Consider the following 16638-nt stretch of genomic DNA (forward strand, 5'->3'; position numbering starts at 1 on the left):
TATTCTGTAAGCAGGGACACCCCTGGGCTCAGGATAAAACACCAAAACCTTGAGAAGTGACAAAACAAAGAGGGCTTTTTTGGCCATCACTCCATTCAGGCAGGGCACCAATTTCCACACTGTTACGCCACAGCTGCAAGCAATGCATGTGTATCAAACTTTAGTCTAGTACCAGGCTTATCTTTCTTCAGAGAGGCTCTGTCAGGAAGCTTCCACAGCAAGACCCAACAGCAATCCCACATCAGGCCTCTTTCCTCTCAGGGAGAGTCCAGCAAGACGTATCTCTAAAGCAGTTTCTAGCCCCAGGCAAACCTTTTCCACAGAGTGAGAACTGGAGCTCTGTTCTTCTTCCTAGGCAGTTCCCAACGGAGCTGAGTTTTCCCCTTTCAACCGCTCCTGCTAAACCAGACACTACTGTATGTGTAGTGGGGTGGAGCTGACTGAGCCCACAGCAGGAGGTTAACACTTTCCTAGCTAGTTTGGGGTTAGTGTAACCCAGGGGTGGCGAACCCGTGGCTCCGGAGCCACATGAGGCTCTTCAGATGTTAATATGCAGCTCCTTGTATAGGCATCGACTCTGGGGCTGGAGCTACTGGCACCAACTTGCCAATGTGCCGGGGGGTGCTCACTGCTCAACCCCTGGCTCTGCCCCCACTCCACCTCTTCCCGCACCCTTTCCTGAGCCTGCCATGCCCTCGCTCCTTCCCCCTCCCGTCCAGAGCTTCCCGCACACCACAAAACAGCTGATCAGGAGGTGCAGGGAGGGAGGAGGAGGCTCCGATCAGTAGGGCTGCTGGTGGGCAGGAAGCACTGGGAGTGGGGAGGGAGGGAGCTAATGGCGGGTGGCTGACGTATTAGTGTGGCTCTTTGGCAATGTACATTAGTAGATTCTGGCTCCTTTTCAGGCCCAGGTTGGCCACCCTTGGTGTAGCTCATCAGATATTCCTATTTAGCTGTTCCACATGGATTTATCTCTGTATTGCCCTTTAGGTTGCATGTCTAATTTTGTTTTTCAGTCACTTCTGAAATAATAAAAGACTCATTCAATTTTAGCCGGTCACATCCTATTTTCCAAAGAAGATACATCAATGTAATTAAAATACAGTGGGCCAGATTCTAAGGTCTGATTGAGTCGCATTTGCACTCTTCTGCTCCCCTTGCCTGAGGATGGGGGGGGGGTGGGGGAGGAAGAAAGGAGGCAGTGTGCCCCCACCGCCTAGTGTTAAGTTAGAGCAGTCCTGATGCTGCTATAACTAATGCCAAAAGCTACAGCCTTCTAGGGGCTGTTCCACTTGCCCAGCGTCTTTGGCACACAAGATGTTCTGGCCACTCCACTTTCCTCCACCAGTGTCCCCAGAACAGCCACTGTGCCAGAGGAAGGAGTTAGCAGTATAATAGAGCCTTCTGCTCACTCTGTACCATACAGCAGTACAGAGGGGACAAAGTGGTACCAAAGATCTAAGCTAGTGTATTACTTTTGCTCATTTATCAAGAACATCCAGTCATGCACAACTGATGTCATTGCATCCATTATTGCTGTGTGTCAGTAGAGACAACACTATGTGTCAGTAAAATTGCTTATGCATGGGTCTCCTGTGCTGTGTTTAAGAGGATGAGTCACTTTTAACTGAGCCAATCTATTTCAGTAAAAGACCAAGAGCTAAATCATCATTGGTGTAGATCAGCCCTGTAATGGTGTGGCTACTATTTGCACCAGCTGAGGATCTGGCCCCACAGACTTGAAGCAGGGCTCATGACTCTCCCAAACTTCCAGAACAGCAGCCATCCAACTCCAGCCCATCTCAGGATGGGTGGATGACACACAAGTTGAGAACTGTTGTTTCAGACACACTTCTTTTTCTCATGCCTTTTCACTGGATTCTTGGGAAGACCTTTATCCAGCAATGGATAAAACACTTGGCTGTCAATCAGTTTGCAACACCAAATAAAACACTTCCTTCCAAACTATTAGATTAGCATTTTGAACTGAAAACTCTGCTGAACATTCAATTACAGATGTGCCTGTGGCCAACTGAATGACAGATAAGGTCATAGCAACTGGGGTTTGCATAAAAATATTAAAACGTAGTATTTTAAGCAGTGATTAACAGCTTGTCTACACGGTACATTAGTCTGCACCAGAGGAGTGCAAATTCTAATGTGCAGAAACGTGTTGCACATTAATTGGACTGTGAGGACCCTGCTGGTGCACACTAAAAGTTCCCTCGTGAGCATTAATATAGTAACATTTGAAATTAAGACAGCATGAATGTGCACGAGGGGACTTTTAGTGTGCACCAACAGGGTTCACATGTGCCGGATAATGCACACACTAGTGCACCCTAGAACTTACGCCGCTATAATGTGGACTAACACGCCATGTAGACAAGCCCTTAGTTTCCCTGCACTTCATTTCATTTTAGCATGAGAGCTAGTATGAAACTGAATCACAAGATAGCTTGCTACTATGAACATAATTAAATGAATATCACTAAATACTGTCTGATCAGCCATTTTATCTTCACAACTAAAAGCTAAGTCGTAATAATTCCCTTGTGACAAAAGTTCATTGAAACATTGCAAGGTAAGACCAAACACTAGACCCCTAGTTTATCCCACTCCAGAAATACAGGGTAGATGGAAAGCTGTTCTGACCAGTTCTCTAGGGACTCCTCGACCTGGAACAAGTCCCAAAGGGATTAGTTTGGTTCAGGGATCTCAAATCCAAACCCTCCATCAGCAAAAGTTCCAGAAGTTTGGATTTGAGATACCTATTTGAGCTTACCTGGCAGCTATTAACGTTCTAGTTTGAAGTGCTGCATTGCTAGGTAGGCATTTGCTTTTAGATAATAAAGGATATATATGTGATCACAGAATCTAAACCCTTAACCTTAGCAGAAACAGGTTTCTTTATATTTAATCAAGATATATATTTAATTACATACATATAAAAGCAAGTTTGGCCCAGTTAATTCCCAACATCTGAAATATTTTTCAATATGTGGGCACTGCTATTATTCTAATTTACATAAAATAAGGTAGGCTTTGACCTATATATGGGCCTCTGCGGTTTCTACTGAATATGTTTAATCCAATATATTCAGTAGATAAAGCACAGCATAAGCCAGAGAATAAGGCTGTTCTTTCCAGAAGGGAGTGAAAAACCAGGACTGCATGTCATTGTAAGTAACTACAGCAGTTTTTTCCTCATAAAGGCAAAATACCTACTTTTTCTTTGACGTTCAATACATTTTCTTCATTGAAATGACTGATTATCCAGTGGCAGAAAAAAATGCTGCTTATAAAATGACACAATAAAAATATGAAACAAAGGACTGTCAAGCTAACTTCGCATTGTTTGAGTACAAAGGTTCATAAAAACTGATAATAGTGAGAGCACACATTACTTTCTTCCATCTCCACTTACCTATGGCTGCAGAGACGCTTTTGGTTCAGCATCTTTGATTCCTAAAGATCCCAAAGCATTTTTCCAATACTGACATTTCAGACATTGGCCCAAATTTTAAAAAGGCCAAATATTTTTTGCTTTAAAAACTGGAAGTGTTCTGTGTCCTGTTCAGGGAAAAATGGCTGGCAGAATATTTGTATATCGGCAGTACCGCCATTATACACTCTCGGAATCATATACTTCATGCTTGAAATAATAAAGAAAATTCCAACAGTCAAATAAACTGCAACCATGCAAATAAAGTTTCTGAACTTCAATTTGATTAAACAAAAAGGTGCACTGGGGATCTTTGCTTTTCCTCATTACAACTAAAGGAATCTAAGCTATGTTAATTCATAGATAATAAAGACATTTTCTCTGGATTACTAAGGGCTGCATGGGCAAATAAGCAAATTAGACTATGCATCCATTACCCCACAAGCAATAATATTACTGTACTTGAGACTGGTATATCCAAAAAAAAACCCTAAAAACTCTTCAAAATAAAGCTTGGGATATTTGTTATAAATTGATTTAGCTTCACGGACTTCAATGGAGCTTTACTGATTTACATGACCAAAAGATCTTGCCCTACACATACAATATTAATGTATGTTACTTGATAACACACAGTATCAGAGAGGATTCCTATGCTGCTGCTAGTAGGAGTGAGTGTATATCTAAATTAATAAAAATATATATCTGCACAAGTAATATTTGACTAAATCATTCACTGGTGGGGTACAGGTTACTAGTTATTGTCTAGATATAAACAAATGCTGAAACTTCAAAATCAAAACTCAGCTGAAACTACCAAGTTCATCATACTTCTAATATAAACGACTAAACTTCACTTAAAATTAGGATCTGGTTTGCAAACCTTAGTGAAACTTATGAAGTATCTTTGCTGAATTTTGAGTTGTAGCAAAATCCACACGGCAATTTTCTCTCTGTTCTGGTTCTGTTATGAAGATTTAACATAGTTCTAACTGTTAGACCCCCAAGTTGGGCCCCAGGGCCATACAACAGGTGCTCCGGCCTCCACCCCCCAACGGATTTTTCCCCCAGCCCCCAGAACTGCCACTGATCACATAGCTGCTCAGAAAGCAGAACTTGTAACAGGAAACAGCACCTTGCGGTCGGCCGACCTGAGGAGGGGAAGTTCCCCTCACGACGGTTGCTTCCTGGGTAGAGATGCTGGGGGCCGATTGCCTCCCTTGTATGGGCATGAGCCACTCGCGACCCTGCAATTGGCTTATTGTAAATTATGACGAAAAATTCGTTATATATTCCTGACCCCCTCCCGGGGACGGGAGAGAGAACACGAATTCCCGTCGAACCGTATCCAGGCCTGATCACCCTGAAGATTTCTCTCTCCAGGCTCACGCGTTTCCTGAAGCCTGACTGCTTGCCGGCCGTAATGAAACTTTCGTGGTTTGTGTGTGTAAGTAAAATTAGCTGTTAAGTATATCTGTATTGTTAGATAAGAGGCAAAGACTGGTTCCAGCCGCCCCAAGGCTCCTGCTAGGGGAAACCCGTTAACCAGGAAGCCTTGAAAGCAAGGGGGGCCAGTCAAGCCTCACGACCTGTGTTTAGTGAGATTAGCTGTTGCATTTATGGTTAATAATAATACCAATATCACTTTTACTAACCCCTGGGACGACCTGAATAATTACTGGGACTTAGAAAAATACCAGGGCCAGCTTCTATTTGTAATTGTAGTGTTTGTGTTATTTGTTCTAGTATTATATTGTAAGCCCAAGCTGTAACTAATTGTGTTATCCCTTATCCTTATCTGTGACTCATTTAATAAATCCTTAATCTTTAACACTACGACTGATTGCTTGCGTTATCCCCGTCACTACCCTTGGGCACTTGTCACCCCCCCAGGGCATCCAGTGATCGAACCTCCGCCCTATTCCAACGCTCATTACCCGGTAGATAACGGGCACCTGGTGGCCATATCGGTGGAGCGAGGGGCGAGAGCAATCTGTAATCAACACTAACAATTACTCCATTTTGGTTAAATGAAAGTACAATTGAATTCTCGGAGATCTTCCAACCCCTGGATCTCATTATGCCTTTTTCTACTAGATTAAAGAGCTGTCTACTATCAGAAATCTCTCCTCTATGTAGACAATGACCACATTACCTCTTAGCCGCCTCTTCAATTAAATAAATCATAGAAGGGTAGGACTGGAAGGGACCTCAACAGGTGGTCATCTAGTCCAGTCCTCTGCAGCAAAGGTAGGACTAAGTAATAACCAGACCAAATGGAGCTTCTTTAGTCCCTCAGGTCTTGAGAAGATGTCTAAATAGAGGACCAAGTATCAGAGGGGTAGCCGTGTTAGTCTGGATCTGTAAAAAGCAACAATGAGTCCTGTGGCACCTTAAAGACTAACAGATCTATTGGAGCATAAGCTTTCGTGGGTCTGACTAAGTGGGTATTCACCCATGAAAGCTTATGCTCCAATATATTTGTTAGTCTTTAAGGTGCCACAGGACTCATTGTTGCTTAAATAGAGGACTTCCGTCTCTAGGGTATCAAGTTTCACAAACAAAATAATAAGAATTTAAAAAATTAAACCTCCAGTCCCCATCGAATAAATATTAATTTATGTGCCTAGTAATGTCACTTTTCCTAGAAAAATTTCATCATAAGAACAGTTTGGCTCAGACCCAAAGTACCAGCTGATGATGATCACAACAAACTCTACCAGACTAGACTTTTCCATCAGACTCAGTTTAACTGAGACAAGAGATGCAATCTCAGGTTTAACCAACATAAGGATTATTTTATTTAATCAGAGAAAACTCTTAACGTTGCCCCCCCAGACAATACGAGAACGGTTCTCAGCCACTCTCTCACTGGTGTTAACTTCTTAGTATCAGCTCCTCTTAGTGTAGATCTGATTTAGGCAAAACACTGATTACTCTTTGCCACTTGGATACCAATTGAGGCATTGCTGAAACGAACAAAATGAGAGAAGCCCAGCTACAATCTTTGTCTAAAGATGAGTGAATGTGTGGAGTACCAAAATCAGCAAATGCTTTCAAGAAATCACAAAAACAAAAAATGTCTGATGCATAGAAAATGGGTAGGTTACAGAGGAGAGCCTTTATGATACAGGAGGTCAAATTAGAGGAGCACATTCGTCCCTTCTGTCCTTTATAATCTGTGAATCTATGGACTATTCTATCAATCAGATTGTTGCATTAGGTAAACCTTCAATGCATCTTATAATATTTTGCTGCATGAATCAACAAGTAGCCAGAAAAAGGATAGATATGAGACAAATGTCAAGAAAATAAACCATCATCAAAACTATGCAAATGCAAAGGATACCTGGGGAGGGGAAGTGTTTGAGCAACCAAAATGGCGCACAGATGACGTTTTAGGAGATACAGTCACCCATGCAAGAGCAAGATTAGCAATGGTTTCATCTTTAGTGACGCAAACAGACCAAGAGTTCAGAGAAATACTATTCCTCTAGTCGAGGTACGGCTCCTTTTAGATGCTGTGCATGGCACAAGTAAAGTTTGTTCATTGTCCAAATCTCTCTGATTGGAATGTCTTCATTGTAGCTCTGCTATTTACAGGAAATACTCACGCTAACAAAACCCATTCCATGGAGTCAAAAACATTTCCTTCTTGTTGTATCATGAAAAACCCTTAGAGAGAGAGATGTAATCTGGTAATCCAAGCATACATGTGGGAGTCATGAGATCTCTGACAATGATTCATTCTGTAGCCTTGGACAACTCACTTAATTTCTCTGCTCCTGTTCACCAATCTATAAAATGATTATAATAATACTTGACTACCCTCAAGGGGCTTGATCAAGTCCACCCCCTTGTAGATGAGCGGAATCACCCCTGTGGCACCTCCTGCTGGTGAATTCTGGGAATTAGCTTGATTCAGCTCTGGAGTGCCCTCTGCAGGCCTGTGATCCACCTGTCCTCTGGCCCCTGTGTCCCTCCCTGGACCCGGTGCCCTTTTACCTGGGGTGCTGCCCACTGGCACTAACCCCTCAGTCTTAGGGTCTTCCCTCCCTGGGGAACCCCCACCCACTATTCCCACCTTGCCTTGGTATAAGGCTACTGCCAGTCATCGTCTAGCCCCATGCCCTGGGGCAGAGTGCAGTATCAGCCTACTCATCATAGGCAAAGTGGGTTTGGACCTGCTGCCTTGGCCTACCCCTGGGCTGCCCCCTGCAGCCCCCAGTACCCCTTGGCTTTCTGCTAGGTCACAGCCTGGGGCTTTCCAGGCTGGAGCTCCCCAGCGCCTCTGTCTTTTCCCAGCCCTGCTTCACTCAAGTACCCTGTGTCCAGCTCCCTACAGCCAGGCCCATCTCCTTCTACAAACAGAGATAGACTTCTTCTGGGCCTCTGGCTCACAGCCTTTTATAGGGAAGAGCTGGGCCTTTGGGGGGCATGACAGCAGCTGCAGCCACTTCCCCCAATCAGCCAGGGTTTTACCTTGCCCTCTGCAGGGCTTTTCCAACCCCTTCCAGGCTGGAGTGGGTGGTCACCTCCCTACTCCTGTGTGGTCCTTGTTATATTGCACTGAAGTCAATGAGGTGACATCCATCATTTTAAATGATCTAGTCCCATGTTTGTTGTGAAGGTTAATTAATGTTTGGAAAGAAGATTGAAGGTGAACATTGCTATATAAACACTACATAATTTATTTTTATCTCTTAGCATTACAGCATGTTTTAGTCTTCACAACATAGAAGTTCTTTAAGCATAAAGGAGAGAAAGCTACTGTCTAAAATGTACCTCCATGAGTCACCAATAAATCCTACCCATGAACCGACTCCATAGGCTTGGCTAGTTGGGAGTTTTGTCAAACTCTCTGCAGAATTCCTTCATTTTGGGTGCTCAAATATACTCAGTCTCTTCTGATTTTCCTTAAAATTCTCTCAGTGCCTAAGAGAGCTGTCTTCTGGAGGTCACTGATCATGAAGTATTGCACTCCTAACCTGTTCTCGAGCTGCTCGTTCATACCCTAAGTGATTGCTTCAAATGCTCCAATGATCACTGGGATCTTCTTTGTTTTAGCTTTCCATAATCATTCCAATTTGTGGCAGAGTTCTTCATACTTTGCCATCTTTACTTATTATTATTATGTTACTACTGAGCCCCCTAATGCCATCTTACAATTCCTCAAACACTGAGTGCATTTATACTATGAAGAAAACATCTTGATTTTAAAACTGCTTATGATTCCTGACTCCTTGATAACTGAAGGGAGATGAAAGTTTATTTATACTGCAACTTTAATTGTGGCATTTATTTACTACACCGTGCCGGTTCCTCCATGGCTGGGGCTCACAGCCACTGCAAGTGGGACGCTCTGGCTCTCTGGTGCCTCCAGAAGGCAGCTCCTCCCTGCCGAGCTGCTGCAGCAGCCCAAGCCCAGCAAAGCCAGTGAGTGGACTCGAGGTGGGGGCCATCGGGATGGGGAGGGCTCGTGGGGGGGTTGTGCACCCTTCAGGGGAGTTCAGGGGGAGCCTGGTCTGGGGAGCAGCTCCAGGGCACGGCTGGCCCCTGGGGTCTATAAAGGTTCATTGGGATTTGCCCCTCAATGAACCGATGTGCAGGGGGAGGGGGCACAAGGTGGAAGTTTTGCCTAGGACACAAAATATCCTTGCACCGGCCCTGGGTTCTCCCCCAGCCACGCACGTGTGCTGCTCTCCAACCGACCTAACAGCCAGGACTCCCTGAGGCCCCTGTGTTTGTGTGTTGGACAGTCACATCCAGTCTCTTCACACTGCCCCCCTTTCCACTCTCCATCTTAGTTCATAGCCCCAGAAAATCCCTTCAAACTGTCCCCCTTTTCCCCTCCCCTTATTTCATGGTAGGATGAAGAACCGAGCGGGCAGGCAGGCAGTGGCAGTGAGGCTTTATACTTGTTGGGGGTGAGGAGGTGAGCGACAAGTCAGTGGCTGGAGGGAGGCATCCATTTTCAGTATTTTAATTTTTGGTACTGCTGTGTGCAGTAATATAGTGACTCCTTGGGGGTTGAAGAAGGGTGTGATGGTGGGGCCGAGCAGGGAGGGGGCGGGTCTTATTTTACTGCCATGATCTGGTCGCCCTATGCGTGCCGTTTCTCTCCCCCTCTACAGGCTTCCACACACCGTCAGTGCTTTGCTAGTGTGCCAAGTGCCATGAGATATCTCTTCTCTTTGTGTGTGACTGAGAGTGTTTCCCTTGGGTGTGAATTTATTCAACAAAATCTTGAGCTTCATAATGGCTACCATGAGTGAAAAGAGAAAGAGAAAAATAGAATCAGAGCACAGAGTTTTCAACACTGAATGAATGAATAAATACTTATGTACCAAAGACAAAATACTGTGCCTCCTGTGTCGCAAAACATTAGCCATTCCGAAAGAATACAACCTTCGGTGGCCCTTTAAAACTAAACATACCAATCTCACTGAATTGAACCCAAATTAAAAAAATAATTAAAGCAGACAGTTTAAGGACAAACCTTAGTGGAGAACAGCAAATTTTCAAGAAAGTGAGCACTGAGAACAATACCGTTACTAAAGTAGGCTTTCAAATTTCCAAGGAAATTGCTGCTGCTGGGAAATGCTTCACAGAAGGTGAGTTTTTAAAAAAATGTATGTTGATTGCTGTATCTGAGTTATGACCAGAAAAGAGGGGAATATTTAAGAATGTTAGTCTATCACACATGGCTGTACAAAGAAGAATACCTGACAATTCTACCAATCTAAGTGACCAGTTAATGCAGAGAGTCAGTGAATTCTACTTTTATTCCCTAGCTATGGACGAAAGCACCGATTTAAAAGACATCGCCCAACTTCTTATTTTTATTAGAGGTATTGATAAAAACCTTGAAATTACTGAAGAACTTGTTGGCATGTGCTCCATGACAGGTTGCACAACCGGAAAAGAAATCTCCAGTGAAGTGATAAAGTGCATGAATGATAAGTCGGGGTTAGATTTCACAAATTTGGTGGCCATTTGTACTGATGGTGCTCCAGCTATGTGCAGAAAAAATGTTGGAGCAGTTAGTCTTCTTGAAGAATTTCTCGGGAGACAAATAACCAAACATCACTGCATTATACATCAGCAGGTTTTGCATAGCAAAGTCTTAAAATTTGAGCATGTAATGTCAATCGTAGTTTCCATTGTAAACTACATCTGTTCTAGAGGACTAAAACATAGGACATTTCGAGCCTATCTTGAAGAGGTAGACGCCGAGTGCAGCGACTTAATCTACCATACGGAAGTGAGGTGGTTGAGCCGAGGAAAAGTGTTCCAGCGTTTCATTGTTTTGAAAGAGGAGGCAGCAAAATTCCTAGAAAATGGGCCAATAAAATTCCCAGAGCTTGAAAATGAGTCCTGGAATCAAGATATCTTTTTCTTTTGCGATATTACAGCACACCTGAATGATCTCAACATTCAACTTCAGGGAAAAAATCAACTTATATTTCAAATGAAATTGAAACTTTTCAGAAGTCAGCTGTCAAAAGGTGAAATGTGTCACTTTCCCACTTGTGCACAGCGTATCCCTCAGCACAAACACACCTAGTTAGGAGAAAAATACGCAAAGCACATAAATCTTTTGATTGAAGAATTTAACAGAAGACTTACTTTGTCTAAAGAAGACAACATCCAGTTGAAGCTGATTGAAGATCCCTTTTCTGTGGATCCAGAGGAAGTGCCACTAGATTTGCAGTTGGAGGTTACTGAACTTCAGTGTTCGGCAGTTTACTGAAATAAGCACAGAGAAAGCAGCCTGTGGGACTTCTGCATAAGTCTGGACAATGAAAAATACAAGAATCTTATCGAAGTTGCACTGAAAAGGTTCAGCATTTTTGGAAGCACTTACATATGTGAACAATCATTTTCCATCATGAACATGAATAAAAACAAGAAATGTTCTTCTCTGACTGACGACCATTTGGAAGACATTATGAGAATATCCACTTCAAATATGACCCCCAAATACGACAAGCTTGTTGCTGAAAAGAGATGTAATATCTCTCATTAAATTTGCAAGGTAATTATGAAAAGTAGAAATATTTTCTTTCGACTGAATAGGTGTTTTTCATTTTTCCATGATTCATAAAAAAATTAAAATAATTTAAAAAATTGTTTGCTTTAATTGAAAAATTCTTGATAAAGTATCACACCCCCTACTTCCCCCAAACCTTCCTTTTTGGCCCACAGCTGTTTCGGCGGGGAGGCGCTGGGGAAGGAGAGTTTGTTTCCACGGTGTGGGCGGCACTGGGCAGGGGTGTTGTGTTTCGGGGAGTTGGAGGGCTGTTTCGGTGGTGCTGGGGGGGATTCGGCTCTCAGCTGTTTTCTTTGGAGTGATATAACCCTTGCTGCTTTACCAGTTGCACAGGCCTGACTTAGTTCATGCCTTGGATCCGGGGATCTACTGAGAGACTGTCTGGGGGAGACCCCTTGGTTCATGTTCTTTTGACAAAAATTTCCACGTGGAGAGCAGCTTCAGAACCTCTCTAATCTAGGAGTTACTTTCCGCTCTTCAGGCAAGATAGCCCATGCCTGCCCCTTCCATCCAATGTCTCATATGGATTTACTAAAACCAAGATTTATTAAGAAAAATAAGAAAAAATTCGATAAAACAAAAGAATCTCTTTACATATCACAGCTTTTTTGAAAACTTGTGCAAAGTTCTCCTTAGATGTATCTACAGTGCACTAAATACCTTACAATGTCCCACCCACCTGGCTTCTCCTCAGCATTACACAGACCTCTCTCTCTACTGATACAAACCTGTTTTTCAAGACTCTGGCCACCGCAATTCATTTCACCTTGAGAGGGGTTAAGTTTTGTTTCATACAAGATGGTCATCCAGTTGTTCTCATGTATTCTCATATAAGAAAGCCTCCAAAAGATGGCTTTTCCTCAGATCCATTCAGGAGAATATGCAGCTCCTCATTGGTTGTTCATGAACTATAACAGCCATCTGATCCTCTTGTAGCACATACACATTTTTCTTAGCTGATCATCAGAAACCTCTAATATTTTGTCTCCTTCGTTGTTTCATTCATAATTTCTGATGCCTGGTCAAGTTTTAATCATTCTAATTCAATTGTGTAACTACAGCAGCGATACTGACTGAGGCTTGGGAGCTGCACCGTGGCCGTTTAATATGTCTCCTGCGGCTCTTTGCAGCACATGGTATTAAAACATTGTGTGATTTAATTATTAACCAATCTAAGTTATTAACCAGTCAGGATGCTTTTACTATGTTATTAAACTATTGAAGAATACTTGGTCAGTTATTTTGCAGTGAGAATAAATGGTAAATGAAACCATGAATTCATTGTGGCTCTTTTGGGTAATGTTGATCACTAATTTGGCTCCTGAAGCACTGAGGTCTAAGTACCAACGAACTACAGTGTCTTCTCTAGCACAAGTTTTAAAAAGTTATTTTGTTTCACTTCAGAAAAATGTATCTGAGATGTGACCTCTGTGAATGCTAAGAGAAAATCCAACAGGGATAGCTCAGTGGTTTGAGCATTGGCCTACTAAACCCAGGCTTGTGAGTTCAATCCTTGAGGGGGCCATTTGGGGAACTGGGGTAGAAATCTGGGGATTGGTCCTGCTTTGAGCAGAGGGTTGGACTAGATGACCTTCTGAGGTTCCTTCCAATCCTAATATTAAATGATCCTCAGCAATTTCTTCAGTCTCATTTCTTACTAATTTCTCTCCAGTGCCATCACAGAAAGGGTCTTGTTAAATACATAGATGCAAAGAATTACAATATGCTTTCTGTTGAGCTTTTTTTCCTTTTGCTTCTTTAAATTCTTCTAGTAAAGTTTTCACTGTTAGTTTCCAGGTTAGTTTCCATTCAACCTTTTCCTTCTCTGTTATTTTAGATTTCCAGTAAGAAGATTTCTTTCTTTTCCCTTCAGTCTTTGTGAGCCACTGAATGAAGCCACATTGTTATTTCTCCAGTCTTTATTCCTCTCTCTCTCTCCCCCTGTCATGTACACACCCCCCCTTTTGGTACACACAATATTTTATTGAGCACTTTCCACAGATAGAGTGATGGCAGAATTTAATTTCCACCTGAGGCTCCTGTGACAGGAATACTGAACCACTTATGATGGGAATGTCAATATGAAAACTGGTCACAAACCATTGCTTTGAATGAAATCAATGGGCTATATCTTCAGCTGCAGCTGTGATATATCTGCACAGCTGACGATCTGGGAGGTGAAAGATGCTGTAAGCACCCTGTGTGTTCCCCAATCCTTGAGCCAGCTTTGCATTTCCAGCAAGCCATAAGGAGACTTTAGTTACCCCTCTTTTCCTCTGTCTAGAAACACCCTGATGCTAGGGTTCAGAATGAGGGAGTAGCCTCCTCTACTCTATTGAAGAAGCAAGTTATGCCATTTTTTAAGCTTCTTTGTGCCTTCTGAGTGGCACAAAGCAGCTGGAGTGGACCCAAGAACTGTGCCCCTTATTTTTTGGTGGAGTGATCTATCCCAAAAATCTCTGGCATACTTATATGTGCTACAAAAATGCTTCCTGACAAGCAAGTGGATGTGAGACTTCATATCCAAGTGCTTTTGTTTGCATAAGGTAGTCAATATCCAGCCAGATAACTGCATTTCTTTGTTGCTGCTTCTACATTCTCCTTTCTGTCATACCTTTCTAGTCAGGCATTTCCTTGCTTGCTTGCTTCTCCTTTCTTCATCCTGCCACTTTTTTAAAAATTCAGCTTTGCAGCCTTGGCTTTCTCCATGATGGCGCTGTGCATTCTTCTCTCCTACACAACCTTTTTTATCACTAAAAAGAACAGGAGTACTTGTGGCACCTTAGAGACTAACACATTTATTTCAGCATGAGCCTTCGTGAGCTACAGCTCACTTCTTCGGATGCATAGAATGGAACAAACAGACAGGAGATATTTATACATACAGAGAACATGAAAAGGTGGAAGTATGCATACCAACAGAAAGAGTCTAATCAATTGAAATGAGCTATCATCAGCAGGGGAAAAAAAAAACAGACTCCAAAGAGAGAGTGCTGAACTCGAATTAATATGCAAATTAGATACAATTAACTCAGGCCTAAACAGAGACTGGGAATGGTTGGGTCATTACATTACGTGAATCTATTTCCCTATGTTAAGTTCCCCTCACACCTTCTATGGGTCATCTTAATTATCACTTCAAAAGTTTTTTTTTCTCCTGCTGATGACAGCTCATCTCAATTGATTAGACTCTTCCTGTTGGTATGCATGTATTCTTTCCTCTCACCCACTTCCTTCTGGTATTTTTGGTTTGTTTATTTTTGCTTCGGGGTTTTTTTTTTTCTGCTGACCTTCTTCCTGCTACATAGACTAAAATACACTTTTACATCACTTTTACTTTTTTCTGTAATTTTTTTCTAAGCCCATTTTGGGTTTTTTTTTCTTATATGCTTTCCTTTTGCTCTTTTAATGCTATTTTTGTTTGTATCTAATTTTTTGTCTCACTTTTCCTCTTCTTTGAAACATATCTTTTTAAATGTTGTTTCCATTTTTCCATGCTATAATCTATTTTTTTTGTATCAGTACTGACAGCTTCTATCAATATAACTGCTTTGAATCTTGATTCTCAATCAATTTGTCAGTAGACAAGAAAAATATGGAACTGAATTGTTGAAATGAAGGAAATATTACACAAAACAAAATCATGACATTTACTGACTTCTGGAAGAATTATCAAAATAAGGAAAAGAAGCAGATAGCCAACAATTTAAAAAGCTCTGACTCTGAGTATATGATTTATTTACCTTAAATTTGCATTTGTGGCTGCTAACCCCATCTGGGTTGTCATAGAATAAATGGTAGCCCAAAGTAAGGTAGTGGGGCAGGAACCTACAGGAGCATTGTTCCTGCTCTTTTGTGCACTTTTGACCTCACACACACAATATGTGTGGGTTCACATGGCGGACACCATTTTATGCAGAAAAACAATGTGGGGGTGGGGGGGAGATCATGCCAGAGAGGCTGGGTTCTGGTGGGGAACCAAGAGGGATGAAATATCTGCACTTAAAAAATCAGGGCTACAAATTTTAGTCCACACCTGATACATGTGCTTTGTATGCATCATAACTGAGGTCAAGATTCTTAACATGGTTCATTATCTCTATATTAAAGCCTTAAACAAACTTCTTCAGATGGAAAACCTCTACCCAACAAAAAGATTTCTGTCTTCCAAGGGCAAAAGACCTGACTGATTTCTGTAAGACAAGACCTGATCCTTCTAATGTAAAAACAATAAAGCCAAACAAAACTTTCAGGCCTTCTTTACATATCATAACAAAATAAAGAAAATGTTCACATTAAATTATCCCTGGTATAGGAAATGTTTGCAGAAATATTTTCACACAGCAGGTTTTCCAAGTTTGTTCTTCTACATCTAATTCCCTGCCAAACCACATCTTTGTATTAGTGCATACAGGGAAAATCTGGTGAACTGTCCCATAATGCCATAGCAAAGGACAGGGTTCAAAGGGGAACCTGTATTCCTAAGTCACTCCAGCACTTTTGGCAATCTATCCAGGTTGCCCAGATGGTATGTACACAGAGTGATGCCAGCAGTACTTTAACCCATGTGTGCTCAGATGTCCTGCTGGTAGAAAAGAGTAGCAGCCAGTGACACAAACTGGGTTAATGACTCCTATCTGCACTGAACCATTTACAGTGAGACAAATGTGTGCAAGCCCAGGCCTCAGGCAGAAACGAAACACTATTAGCTGACCACAATTAGTAAGTGTTTGAACCATGTTGTGTGTGGACACCACGCATACGTATAGCCAACCATGCCAACAGCTAGCTACAAACATCAAAACCTGATGTGTGGGCAATGCCTCACTTATACCTCTGCAACACCATTGCCTTCAATTTATGTCCTTGGTAACATCTGTGTTGCGCTGCCTGAAAATTGTATGGAACAGAATTTCTTATGAGATTTCCAGGGTGACCCAGTTGATAAAAGACTGGTCTGGCAGCCCGGGCACCTGAATTCAAATCCTGGTTTTGCTATTGACCTTCTGTGAAACTATGGGCAATCAATGCACCTCTCCATGCCTCAGTTTCCCCATTTGTTGCCTGGGGATAATGGTACTTACCCTATTTTGTAAAGTGCTTGCAGCTCTATAGATAAAAATGATGTGTAAGTATTATC

Source organism: Gopherus flavomarginatus, chromosome 2 (assembly GCF_025201925.1).
Source record: "Gopherus flavomarginatus isolate rGopFla2 chromosome 2, rGopFla2.mat.asm, whole genome shotgun sequence".
In the NCBI taxonomy this organism is placed as follows: domain Eukaryota; kingdom Metazoa; phylum Chordata; order Testudines; family Testudinidae; genus Gopherus; species Gopherus flavomarginatus.